This window comes from Sphaerodactylus townsendi, linkage group LG09, assembly GCF_021028975.2.
Source record: "Sphaerodactylus townsendi isolate TG3544 linkage group LG09, MPM_Stown_v2.3, whole genome shotgun sequence".
NCBI lineage: Eukaryota > Metazoa > Chordata > Lepidosauria > Squamata > Sphaerodactylidae > Sphaerodactylus > Sphaerodactylus townsendi.
Window position 1 is genome coordinate 12,249,314 of NC_059433.1, and position 13,484 is coordinate 12,262,797.

Consider the following 13,484-nt stretch of genomic DNA (forward strand, 5'->3'; position numbering starts at 1 on the left):
ACACCCATTTTTTAAAAGACTCACTAAGCGCAATTCTCAAGAAAACACCCCAGTTTGGAGGAAATAACATGGAACAGACTCATTTGTTGTGGGGAAAGGAAGGAAAGAAGTTTGAAAGCCATGTTGAGATTCCTTAACAGTTGAGAAAAGTGGGGTATAAATTGGAACTCCTCCTTGTTCTCCTCTTCGTCATCCTCCTTCTTCTTTTCTGCTAACAAAATATTACATCTGTGGTATTATGATAGAAAATACTAAAAAAGGTGTTTTGCTCTGTCTGGCTTAGCAGGTTTGACAGACAGTGAAATTGGTCCAAAGTCTGCAAATCATTGTAGATTTGAGGCATAAATCATGTTATCTTTTGTCAACATGCCCTTCACAACCATTTCTTAATATAAATTTTCTCACAAGAGATGAATTAGACCCCTGGGGTTAAACAGACAAGTAATATTTGTTCAGATCCTACTTTACATAGTACTTTGAAGAAGTTCACAACACAGAGTAAAAAAACGTGAGATATGGTAAGACATAATCATTAGAAAATTTGCAAGCAAGGTGAATCCCCCCCCTTAATGGTATAGCTGGTAGCCAATAAACGGTGAGCTAACAATACTGAACTGCTAAGCAATTTTTTCCCCTTCAAATTATTACATGCAAGGTGTATTTTAAATTAGTTGTGTTTTTGGAAGGAAGGAAGGAAGGAAGGAAGGAAGGAAGGAAGGAAGGAAGGAAGGAAGGAAGGAAGGAAGGAAGGAAGGAAGGAAGGAAGGAAGGAAGGAAGGAAGGAAGGAAGGAAGGAAGGAAGGAAGGTGTGAATATTTTGTTTGAAATATCTATGTCGATCCATCTGTGTCTATTCACTTTTGCTCAATGTAACCTCACTTGTTTTTGTTTTCTTTCTGGCATGGCTTTTAAAAGATAAAGATAATTTTGAATGGCAATGCTAATGTCATCTTGGTCACTCAGAGAGATATACAGAACTTTAGATTCCTTAGAAATTTAATTGAAGTTCACCCCACCCACTCCCATGGAATTTCTTGGTAGTTCCACCTGTGGCAGAATTAAGGGCTGCTGAGAATAGGGGTGTCAAGTGAATTCTGGCATTTCTGGGAGCTTCAGGGGTGGGGCAAGTGGCAAAACATTTGTCTATAAAATTATGCCTGGGGTAGAAAATGTTGACAGAGAGAAATTTTTCTCTCTTTCTCACAATACTAGAACCAGGGGGCATCCATTGAAAATGCTGGGGGGAAGAATTAGGACTAATAAAAGGAAACACTTCTTCACGCAACGTGTGATTGGTGTTTGGAATATGCTGCCGCAGGAGGTGGTGATGGCCACAAACTGGATAGCTTTAAAAGGGGCTTGGACAGATTTATGGAGGAGAAATCAATTTATGGCTACCAATCTTGATCCTCTTTGATCTGAGATTGCAAATGCCTTAACAGTCCAGGTGCTCAGGAGCAACAGCCGCAGAAGGCCATTGCTTTCCCATCCTGCATGTGAGCTCCCAAAGGCACCTGGTGGGCCACTGCGAGTAGCAGAGAACTGGACTAGATGGACTCTGGTTTGATCCAGCTGGCTTGTTCTTATGTTCTTATGTCTTCAACTTAGCGGCCATGGAAGAATCACAAATTTGTTTCTAATTCTAGTTTAGAAGAAAACATATTACAGTTTAGGAATATCACCTATGAAAAGTTGCTGTTCTTATTGATGAGAGGAAAAACTCTGAGGAAAATCTCCTAATTTGTATCAAATTTTGATGAAGCACCTCCTACTTTATTGTAGTCACAACTGAAGTCACAAGTAGGCTTTGTCAATACCCTAGACATGTAAAATTCAAATTCAGATTTATTTGGGCATAAAATTATCTGTGTGCCTGAATAAGACAAATAACGTATTTCAATATACCCGAATATTTGGGTATACCTAAAAAATTCGGGTCCACCTGGTTTTAAAGCTAGCAGCACCAAAAGTTCAGGGTATCATTCCGAGACTGTCTTGATGATACCAACCAGGTTTGGTAAAGTTTGGTTCAGGGGGTCCAAAGTTATGGACCCCCGAAGTGAGTTCCCTATCCCCCATTGTTTCCAATGCGAGCTAACAGGAGATGGGGGCTACCCCTTTGATGGTCCATAACTTTGGGCCATAACCCCGAACCTGCTGGGTGACCTTGGGTAGTCACAGTTCTCTGAGAACTCTCTCAGCCCCACCTACCTCACCAGGTAGCTGTTGTGGGGAGAGGAAGGTAAAGTGATTGTAAGATGCTTTGAGACTCGTTACAGGAGGGAAAGGTGGGATATAAATCCAAACTCTTCCTCTTCTTCCTATTTGGTAAGTTACATTAAAAAAATATGAAATGTTGAAACAAGAGGGCAAGGTAGCTGTTTTACATAACCATCCCTTGTTAACCTGCTTTTCAGCAACCTGGTTTCATGACGGCGCCTGATTCCATAAGCAGCATTAACTGGTAAATAAGCAATTCACAGTCATGTCTTAGCCTTTGATCTTCCATTCATTCACAAGGCATTCCTGTGCCTTTTCTGTTCTCCTTCATTGTAATACAGTATCACTTTGGCCTGCCGAGAATCGAGTCGGTGACATCATCTCTAAACCTGAAGAGTTAATGCTTGATTAGATTGTCTGGCAACAGCACTCTTTCGAAACATATTAATTGTATCAGTGCTCAAAAGAACAGATACATCTGGATTGTTTATCAGACGCTCGGAAGGCTGGAGAGGAAGGGAAAACAGAGGTTTTGATGAGAAAGGCTATTGGTTTGGGTTTTCTTTGCCTTCTTCCTCGTAGTGACACACAGATACAACTTTGCAAAAGCGCGGAGATAAATCCTTTAATCGAAAAGGGTGAACTCAGAAACAGCTCCTCCAGAGCATGCAGATACCCGCTGAACTGAGAACCAAGATAAACATTATCAAGAGAAAAGAAGAGTGATCATACATTTCCAGGCATCTAAGAAAGAGGTGAATTTAAGGTGCCTTATTTTTTTTTAACATAACAGAGTGGCCTCATTTCAGGAAAGGTCAAGGGTTATTGGAAGATATTCTTTTTAAAAAACAATGCATCATTTTCAAATGTGGGAATGATGGGGCAGATTACATCAGGGGTATTTCAAGACACAGATCTAGAGTATGCCTCTGCCAGGGCTGTAATAGGGTTTTTGAGATAAGCCTGTTCATCTGAACCTGCTTTCCTTTTATGTCAAAAGGGATCTTGATAAGACCATAAGAAACATGTATCAATGGGTTGTCAGCTCTGGGTGGGAAAATACTTGAAGATTTGGGGAGCGGAGCTTGTGGAGGGCGGGGTTTGGGGGATGGAGAGGGACATCGGCAAGGTACAAAGCCATGGAGACCACACTCGAAAGCAGTCTGGAGATCAATTGTCATCCTGGAGTTCAACTGTAATCACAGGAGATCTCTAGCCACCACCTAGAGGTTGGCAACCCCACATATCAAAGTGATGGTTCAGAGTTTTATAGCAAGCGTTTAATGGCATAGACAACAGTACAACAATAATAAAAATGGATTAAAAAGCATATACAATACAGGAAATAAATGTTAGGTCGAAGGAAATCTACTGGCATTTAGTAATTTCCAGGAGAAAGTCTGCCACTATCATACAGAGAGAAGGATCAGGATTGTCCAACAAGTAGTGTAATCTAATTAAATCGGGAGATAAGATTCACATACCTGGATCTGATTTCCTTGAATCTGAGACAGTGTAGTAATTGGTGGGCCAGAGATTCAATTGAGCCATCATTACATGGGCACAATCTTTTAGCCTTTTCTTGCTTATTAAATCTGCCATGTAACAAGGCAGAAGGCATAACATTAAACCTGGCAAGCATCATGGCTCTCCTTTGAGCAGGGTTCATTAAGCAATACAAGTAGTGTGCCAGGTGGCCCCATTCAAATGGGAGAGAAAAATACAGGGGGGTTCAGAGTTTTAGAGAAAAAGCCATGGATTAATCTTGCCCCATTCTCCTTCTTACGACTGTTCCTGGCAGCCTAGCTTTTCTCCATGCTGGTCCCATGGCTCCCAGCAAAGGCTTTCTTGGCAATTGAAGGGGATCTGTTTTTCCCCCTTTTCACTACTGGAAAAACTGATAGGAGCCAACCCATACCACACAACAAAAACCCATGGGATTGAAGCCCTAGGTGTGAACCCAATGAAACTATAACTGCTGCGAGGATTGGGCTGTAATAATTAGATTTCGCTCTCCCGTCAAATGGAAGCAACACTGGAATGTACAATAAATTTCTGTGTTTGAACACTCTTCAACATTTGCAAATCCAATGCACTCACCTTTTAAAGAAATCCTTGCAAAAACTCTGCCTCTGTTGTGGGGCTAGGCGAAGTTCATGTTCCAGAGATCCATTACATTAATTGCAAAATCAGGTAGATAAGGAGGCAGGGAAAAGGGGAAATGAAATGCTCTTCTGATTTCAGCTAACAAGTCTGCTATTTGCCTGGAAAGCCCCTACATCTTAATTAAAATCTAGGGGTAAAAGGCGAGGGCCTCTCTTGGGCCTGCTATCAAAACTTGTCAAAAGCATCCTGAGATGCTCATTGTAATACGACACAAACCCCCATCCTTGTATCCCATTCTTCTTAAGTTGTCTGAGACAACAGAGCTACATGCAGTTGTGATATCTACTATGAATGTGTGCATTTGATGCCTAATAGAATATGAAGAAAAAGTCACATTTTGCTGTGGTGACAAGAATCTTTATTAGAGCTAAGAGACCCAGGGTGGTCTAATGGTTAGAATAAGGCAGGTGTCCCCAACATGGTACCTACAGGGACATGGTGCCTGTCAACACCTTTCTTTACGTCCTCTAATTGTTTTTATAAAGTAGGGCATTTACCCAGGCAGCTTTTTATTGGTCATTGGAGATTTGATTGGCCGTATGTACAATTTTTAAAAAATAATTGTTTTTTGGCAGCAGTTTCCAACACAGCACAAGGCCTGTGTGACTGACGATAAACCAGCAATTGTTGAGTGGTCTGCCTCCTGTGGCAACCAATTGTGGTGACTATTTTATGGCTGTGCTCACCACACTGTCAGAATTCCAAAGGTGTCCGTGGACTCAAAAAAAAAAGGGGGGGGGACCCCTGAACTGGAAGGGCCATTACATTTCATCACTGCTTGATATTACATACCTCTAGAAGCATGGGTAAATAAATACCAGATTCAGTGTGAGCCAATTTCAGTGCTGAAAGATCCATGGCTTGTGTTAACAGGCCACAGAGAATATCAGGGTTTTCATTTTCGGATAAAAAAATACCTGTAAGATGTATTTCCAGATGTGTTATCCGTAAAAATCTCATTCGTATGCATGACCACTGAAGAAAGCTGGATAGACCGAAATGCACATGCTCCCTTGTTGGTCACTTATATGACTGCATTGTCAACAGTGGCAGAGATCTGTGTAACAGTTCATACTGATTTTGAAGGTGTATCATGTATTTCAGGCCTCATGTTTTTAACAAATAATTTTTGTGTATGCCATATCATAAATATTATTGTTTTATAGAGTTTACAGTGTGCAACTGCTCACATTGAGTTATTGTAAGTCTGAGGCATATGCTCGCTGACTGTTCCCAGCTTGAAACCCCGGTAGAAGCCAACTGAAGTCAGCTCCACTTTTGAGGAGGCCCCTAGGCCACCCTTAGCTGTGCAGGTGGCCAGGTTTAGGTCAGCGTAGCTCTGAGGCCTGAGAGTGCCTCATTTGCCCTCCCTACTGGCATAAGTGCCATTTATGCTAGTGTGGTGGGGAAACACACTAGAGTGCCCCAAGCTGGATCCAATAGCTGACCCCCCCCCCGCTTGGATTGGCCTGCCTTGGTTCATTTAGTCCAACATATGTCTCCTATTGTGGCCAGTCTTGTAAGGATCACCATAGTTGCTGTCTTCTCAGCTATCCTCTCTAACTGTCTCTCTCTCACACACCATTCCTTGTTTCTGAATATGCAATCATTCAAGTTACAAGGTTTTCTGGACATAAAATAGACTTGCCACATTAAAATGCAAGTTCACATTAAAATAGAACTGGGGGCCAGATTTAGTTGTACTGCCAGCTGCTGTATCTCTCTTCTTGGATTTCTATGCCAGCTTCTGTTCCTCTGGACCTACTCCTCTACAAGATAGGTAGTTATGACCCATTCCCACAATAACCTACTCTATTCCAGACCTATCCCCTCACATCTTTTTAAATTCCAGGACTCTTTAAATTCTCTGTGTGCTTGTCTTTTACCATTGTGTATGTGTAAGTTTATTGTTTTATTTTCTTAATAGCATTGGTTAAACTTTACTTTCTGGATTCCTGTGGAGAAAAACCTCTGTAAACTCAAATGGCAAAGACCTGTGGTTACCCCCGCTTGAAAAAGCAAGTTCTGACCCTGCTAATTCTCCATCCTAAAAGTGACAGACCCTGCCATTCCATTGAACAAATGAAAGGGTCCAGTGCATGAATACACTGCAGGAGTATAGGGTTGGAAGTTATCTGGGGCTCTGGAGCTCATACAAATATAGCATAAGCTACACTTTCCACTTGTGTTCTACCTTCAAAAGTATGAAGAAGAAAAAGTTTGGATTTATACCCAGCTTTTCTCAACCATAAGGAGTCTCAAAGCAGCTTACAAACTCTTTCCTTCCCCCTCTCTACAACAGCACCTTGTCAGTTGTACTGCCAGGTGGGACTAAGAAAATTCTGAGAGAACTGTGACTAGTAAGGTCATCCAACAGGCTTCATTTGGAGGGGTGGGGAAACTAACCCAGCTCACCGGATTCAAGTCTGCCGTGTTTGCAGAGGAGTGGGGAATCAAATCCAGTTTTCCAGAGTAGAGTCTACCATTCTTACCAATACACCACACTTTGCATTTTAAATCAGTATCATAAATAAATATTGCTGGATAAGTCAGAATTAGCAAAAAAATTTATCAGAGAACTAATTTAGAGAGTGTTGTAGCATGGTACTAAAGCATTCACTTTGAATCTAGAAAGTCCCCAATTAATTCCTTGGCATCTCCAGTTACAAGGATAAGGCAGTAGGTGATGTGAAATACTTTCTTTCTGAGAAACTGTAGATCTACTGCCAGTCACTATAACCAATATTAATCTTGATATACCAATCATCTCTCTCAGCAGAACGAAGGTTCTTGTGTGATGTGAAGTATTCATGAATGTGAAGTATTGTGTAGGTGGGCTCATACTTTTGGTGCTTTTTTGAGGTACTTGTGTCCCAAAATCCAGGATTTGCTCATACAAAATATCCATAGGATGCTCAGGAGAAAGTAAATATTGGTGAAATATACTGTTGTACGTAATGCATTTGCATATACTTGTGTCCTTGGCATGTAATGACCTCATTGGAGTTACTAGGGTCATTGGAGTTTCTAGAAAATCAGCATGCGAAATTCCCCATTAGGGACTCAGGACATGGGTAAGAGAAGAGGATAGAGTCTTATTTTTCTCTGACTAGCAGGCACTTACTTCCTGTGACATCTAAAACAAGGATTCCCAAACTGTAATTTATTGGTTCCGCATGGTATTCTGGCACTCCTCTATCAATGGACTAGAGGCGGTGAGGGGGAATCATTTAGTAGATGTTAAGTCTAGCTTGAGATGTTTAATTTCAGTTTCATTAACTTTGCCATCTGTTTTATCTCCGAAACACAGGGTATTGGCAGATGGAGAGCTTGGTCTTTAGCCCTTGCTGCTAAATGCAGACCCATTAACTCATACCATTAACACCATCCATGATTTAATTAAGGATGAGGCCCTTGACTTAGTGGCTCTGATAGGGAATCTGGTGACCTTCCCTCATTTCACACTTCTGCACACAGTGGGAGAGGACCGGAAGAAAACGTGCTTGTGTCCCTGAAGTTTCAGGTAGAGCTTTGCAGTGACTTTGCAACATTTGCCGAAATGGTGAGTCAGCTGACTGCTTTTAGTTTTAGCCAGCCTATGACAACAATGTGAAGATACTCAAGAACAGATTAGTTCTCAGATCAAGGTGGGCATTAGGCAGGGTTGCCAGCCTACAGGTGGTACCCAGAGATCTCCTAGGATTACAACTGATCTCCAGGTAACAGGTATCATTTCACCAGGAGAAAATGGCTGCTCTGGAAAGTGGACTCTATGGCACTATACCTCATTGAAGTTCCTCCCAGTCTTCTCATCCTCTACCCCTAAAACTTCCAGGTATTTCCCAACATGAGTTTACCTTTGGGTTGCCAGTTTTAGGTTGGGAAATACCTGAGATTTTTTGGGGGGGTGGAGTTTGAGAAGGGTGGGGCTCAAAAAGGGAAGGGACTTCAGCGGGATACAATACCATAGAGCTCACATTCCAGAGCAGCCATTTTATCTGGGGAAACTGATCTTGGTCATCTGAAGATCAATTCTAATACAACATCAATATTCTTTACCAACAGGTCCCTGTTGCCTCCACCTGAGGGACTAGGGCCCCTCAAAACAGTAGGCCCAACAGGCACACCTGCCCCTCTTCCCCTTCCTTGTCCTTACCTGTTCAAACTCCTAGTCTGCCATAGAAGTTGGCTGGGTGACCTTGAGCTACAGGTTCAAAATACTAATATATGGCTCATTCCACACATGCAGAATAATGCACTTTCAAACTGCTTTCAGTGCTCTTTGAAACTGTGTGGAAAAGCAAAATCCACTTGCAAACAGTTGTGAAAGTGGTTCGAAAACGCATTATTTTGCGTGTGCGGGAGGGGCCTTTATCTCAGAGTGATTGCTGTTGGATAAAATTGAACAGGGGAGAACATTTTGCGATGTAGCCACTTTTGGGCTCCACCGGGAGAAAGGTTAGATAAAATATATATCTATAAATCAATGTAGCGGGGACAAAGTAGCTCCTACTCTTCCCACTCAAAAGCATTACAGTTGTTATTGGGCTCAGGAGAATTTTCCCACCCTATTTCCCCTTTTGAAAGGGCAGTAGTGATGGGAGTATGGGATCACCACCTTCAGATTGGAACAATGTTGCATAGTGGTTAGAATGCTGTTCAGGATCTAGTTCCCACCCAGCTATTTTGGAATGACTATCCAGTCTTCTCACTCTTTCAGTTTTATAACCCCTGATCGTATTCTCTTGGGTGCTTGCACATATGGTCTTGTAAAGCAAACATCTCAATACCAGCTGTTAAATAGGGCATCAGAATTACTTCAAGATCTGGGCTCTGGCCATTATGGGAAACAACTGCTAAACACATGGTCTACTGAAGTCATTGGAGCAATGAAAAATGTCAGACTTCTTGGGGGTCATAAATCTGTTCCGTTTGCTATAATATCGAAGTCAATCTGTACTGAAGTGCAGGGATTCCTCGCCACCCATATAAACCATGTCTCCAGTTTGCATCACAAAAATAAAACTTGCAGGAATCAGATTCCATGGCCCCCTGCAATTTGTACAAGAGGACATATTAGCTCCATTCAGGCCATACAGCTAGGGAAAGGGGAAAAACTCACATAGGGGACCTTCATGTGTTCCTACATTTTCGTGGGATGTTCATCGGTAAGCTCTTTCTATGAACCTGGGAACTTTTCTTTTCTAAGAGATCCAAATGATGCAGAGAGAACTATGAGCCTGTTGTGGGGAGAGTCAGGGAAATGAGTGTCAGCCACTTGGAGACTCCTTAGAGAAAGGCAAGGTTTAAATCCAAACTCCACCTCCACCCTCTCCTCCTTCTCCCTTTACTCTTGTGTACACACCTATGTGCTGCTCAACCAGATGTCAGAAAGATGCCATGTCTCTGTTTATAAAATGTGAATCCCAGCCTCAGTTTGCCTTGGAGCTATGGGAGGTTAAACAAAGATATTTAACCTTTGAATCACCCCAGCTGGATAAGACAGAATGAAGGCAGATGATAACACGGGACCCTCCTTCAGGTGACATTCTGTCTGAGCAAACAGTAACAACAACAACAACAATAATAAAATCAAGTCAGAGATAAAACAGTTGGATGGAAAGTCACTTATGCAAATATGCCCTTAGATTTAACTGCTGCAATAGCTCTTCTTGTACAAATGACTATAATTGTTGCAGCTCATGCAGAAGTTGTGAGAGCTCGCCTAAGCTGATCTACTCATAGGTAAATCCTGTATTGTTCCATGGAGCTTACTCTAAGGAAAGTGTTCTTAGGATTGCAGCCTTTTTCTAGGATCCTCCCTTGTGTTCTTTGTGGAACTAGGTACACGGCAAGTCTCTGCAGTTCCTTTTTTCCCATTAGCTATATGAATGATTTGTGCATTTTTCCCCCCAAAGGGAGGTGAACAAAAATATATTCTCCATCACCGGTGGGGTTCAGTTGATGGGCACATCATGCATTTGTCTGTGTGGCATACTGAACCACTTGGATATACTATTAGTGATCCCTGTATACATTTCAATGGGGACGTTTAAGCACTCATAAATGGTATCATTTTAGATTAAGCCTGACATGTTTTAAAAATGTGCTTTCCATTAAGGAATTAAAATCTTCTAGGACCCCATGTGTAACATTAAGTTGTCCACATTTGCATATTCCTACCCTGATGACAAACATGTCTTATCTACCAAACAGAAATCATAGCCTCTTGTTTCACATATCTCTGATTAGATTTATTTTATACGCCTTCATCTCCTGTGCTTCTTAGAGTTCCCGTCCTTATATATTGCCTGTTCTGAGTTGCAAATTTCAGCTGTCTCTGTGTTTGTCTTTGGGTATAGAAATATTCTCTGATGTCCCTGCCAGCATGTAAACCCTGTTTGCTTAGCTGAAAGATAAATTTAGACATTGATATAGGGGTCCTAGCTCTGGGTTGGGAAATACTTGGAATTAGGGGGGGGAGTGTTGGGGAGGTTGGAGTATGAGGGACCACAACTTGGTGTAATGCCATACAATCCACCTTCCAGAGCTGACATTTTCTCCAGGGAAACTGATCTCTGTCTAGAGATCAGCTGTAATTTCAGGAGATCTCCATGGCTCACCTGGAGGCCAGCCAATCTATGCCCAAGTTTTAGGAACAACCATTTTCACTACCACGCTAACAGCCCCATTCAAACTTGGAGGCGGTGGGATACAGGGCCAGTGCATCACTGCGCCACCACCTCCAAAATGGCTTTCAATTGGTGTGGGGAGATCAGAAAAGGCCTAAAACTGTCCCCCACTTCTGGCACATCCCGTAGGGTTAACAGGATTTCTGCCACCAGAAGAGTGGCTTTGGTTCAAGGACGAGGGTACCACACTTCTAGCCCCCAACCCTGGGAGGGAGCCGACGAATGTGAACTCTGCCTTCAGCCCACACCCCTCACCATGATGGCATCTGAGTAGGATGCCAGTTGAGCCCTGCCAAAGGCCGGATTTCCAGGTTCTACTGTGAGACAGGCGACCACCAACACATCTGCCTCCTCCGCCAGAGTAAGTGCCCAAGGGAGGGTAATTGTGTCAGCGCAAGGTTGCATCACTTCCTAGAACCCTTTTAACCCCACCCCCCGTCCCCTTGGATGGGGCTATAAGTTATTGCATTTGAGTCAAGTATTTAAGCTGATAAACATGTACAGTTTGCCTTACATCTGAATAATTTCTGGGAGAGGAAAAGGCCTTATGGTTCATGCTCTTGCACATCTGCTATCACTTGTATTGGATATTTTCAGTCCATTAACACAGATTTTACTGGACATAGGGCATTTCCCCACTTACCTTTGTTGCCCTTTGCTGCACCCTACTCTCAGCGTGCGGCATCTCTGGCGTGCGCCCGGGTGTCCCCACGACCCCACGCGGAGTCATCAAAAGGCGCCATTTCGAGGAGCGGCAGGGATGCCGCACGCTGAGGGGGCGCGAGAGCGGCAGCGTCGGGGCGGATGCGTTGTCGCCGCCCCTGTAGTGGGGAGTGCCGGGGGACCCCGCGCTACTTGTGGAGAGTAGCGCGGGGCTTAAGGTAAGTGGGGAAAGGGCCACAGATATTTGTTGCTGAGTAAACACTGTCATGTTAAGTGGAGTTGCACCCCTCTGAGTGGATTTTGAAAGGTGGAACATTTTTTTAGTAGTACACTCTACGTATTTGACCCAAATCCAAAGTTCATCTTTCTTTTCAGCCACAAGTTGGTTGAGGAGAAAGAAAGAAAGAAAGAAAGAAAGAAAGAAAGAAAGAAAGAAAGAAAGAAAGAAAGAAAGAAAGAAAGAAAGAAAGAAAGAAAGAAAGAAAGAAAGAAAGAAAGAAAGAAAGAAAGAAAGAAAGAAATTGCCATTTTTATTATGGTGATTTAATTCTACTGCATTCAGTATCAATAGGGATCAATGCTGGGAGAAGTAAAAAAATGTAGGTGTGACCTTCAGGTAAAAACTGTTATACTTGTGTGTGTCCCCATTAGTTTGCATTTTCCTGGAGTTTTGTAATTACTGTCAATCCATTTTTCCTAACAGTTGGCTTCCTCTGAGATTTTTGTCCTTCAAACACAGCTTGGGGCATCTCAATATCCTTCACAACCATCTCCCTGGAGAATCCTGAAACAGAAGGAAGAATCATGCACTAGGAACCAAAATATGGTTCATAGGACACCTCTTGTCAATGTCCAGTATCCCTGACATCATTATGAAAGCTTAATTTGGAGCATCATTTGACCTAAACATGGTAATGTTTAGCTAATGGGAACAGGCAACAATCATGTCTGTATTAAAATATTAGAAGGCAACACCACTCATTCACATACCAGCAGAGAAGTTGCTCTAAACAAACCCAGAGTTGTAAGAACCCGCAATAATAATCATCGGGGATCCTGGTCCTCTGCTTCAAACATTAAAATACAAAATAAGATCACTCTATTTTGTACAGTGCAGATTGAAAAGACTCCTCACAATAGTCACAATGCTACAACAGTTTAAGAATGTTCCCCAGGGACAGCCCATTGGGGAAAATTCTAGGCTCCAGAAGGAAGGGCAGGAAATGATGTCTTGCTGAATGGATGGAAATCCCCTCCATCAGTGGACAATGCTGGAGGATCCATGCCAAATATGGTGACCTTGGATAATAGGAAAATTAGCACATGCTCCCATTCCACATGGTTAGTATGTAAAATCTGAAAATGGATGCTCTGAGTTTATGATACTGTACCGAATCCTGCGGGATGAATTTAATGCCTGCCCATTTTTTTATTTAAACTTACCCAGATCTTTCAGCATGCGAGTAAATTTTGCCACTAATTCAAGCATCTTTATTTATAACGTGCATTTTTGGCCTTCAGAGGATTGATACTGCTGGGAAATCAAAGCCGTGCCCAACATATGGAAGACTGCCGAGCAGAGTCATAAAGAGACGCTGACAAAGAAAGAGGCTAGATTGTTAGGCAAGGCTCTTAAATGTTAACTAGAATATTAAACCCAGCACGCTAATAATGGAAATAAACTGTCTTCTCTGATAAGTCCTATTAAAGCAAATTGAGCATTTGAACTGCTACTTGTGGCTT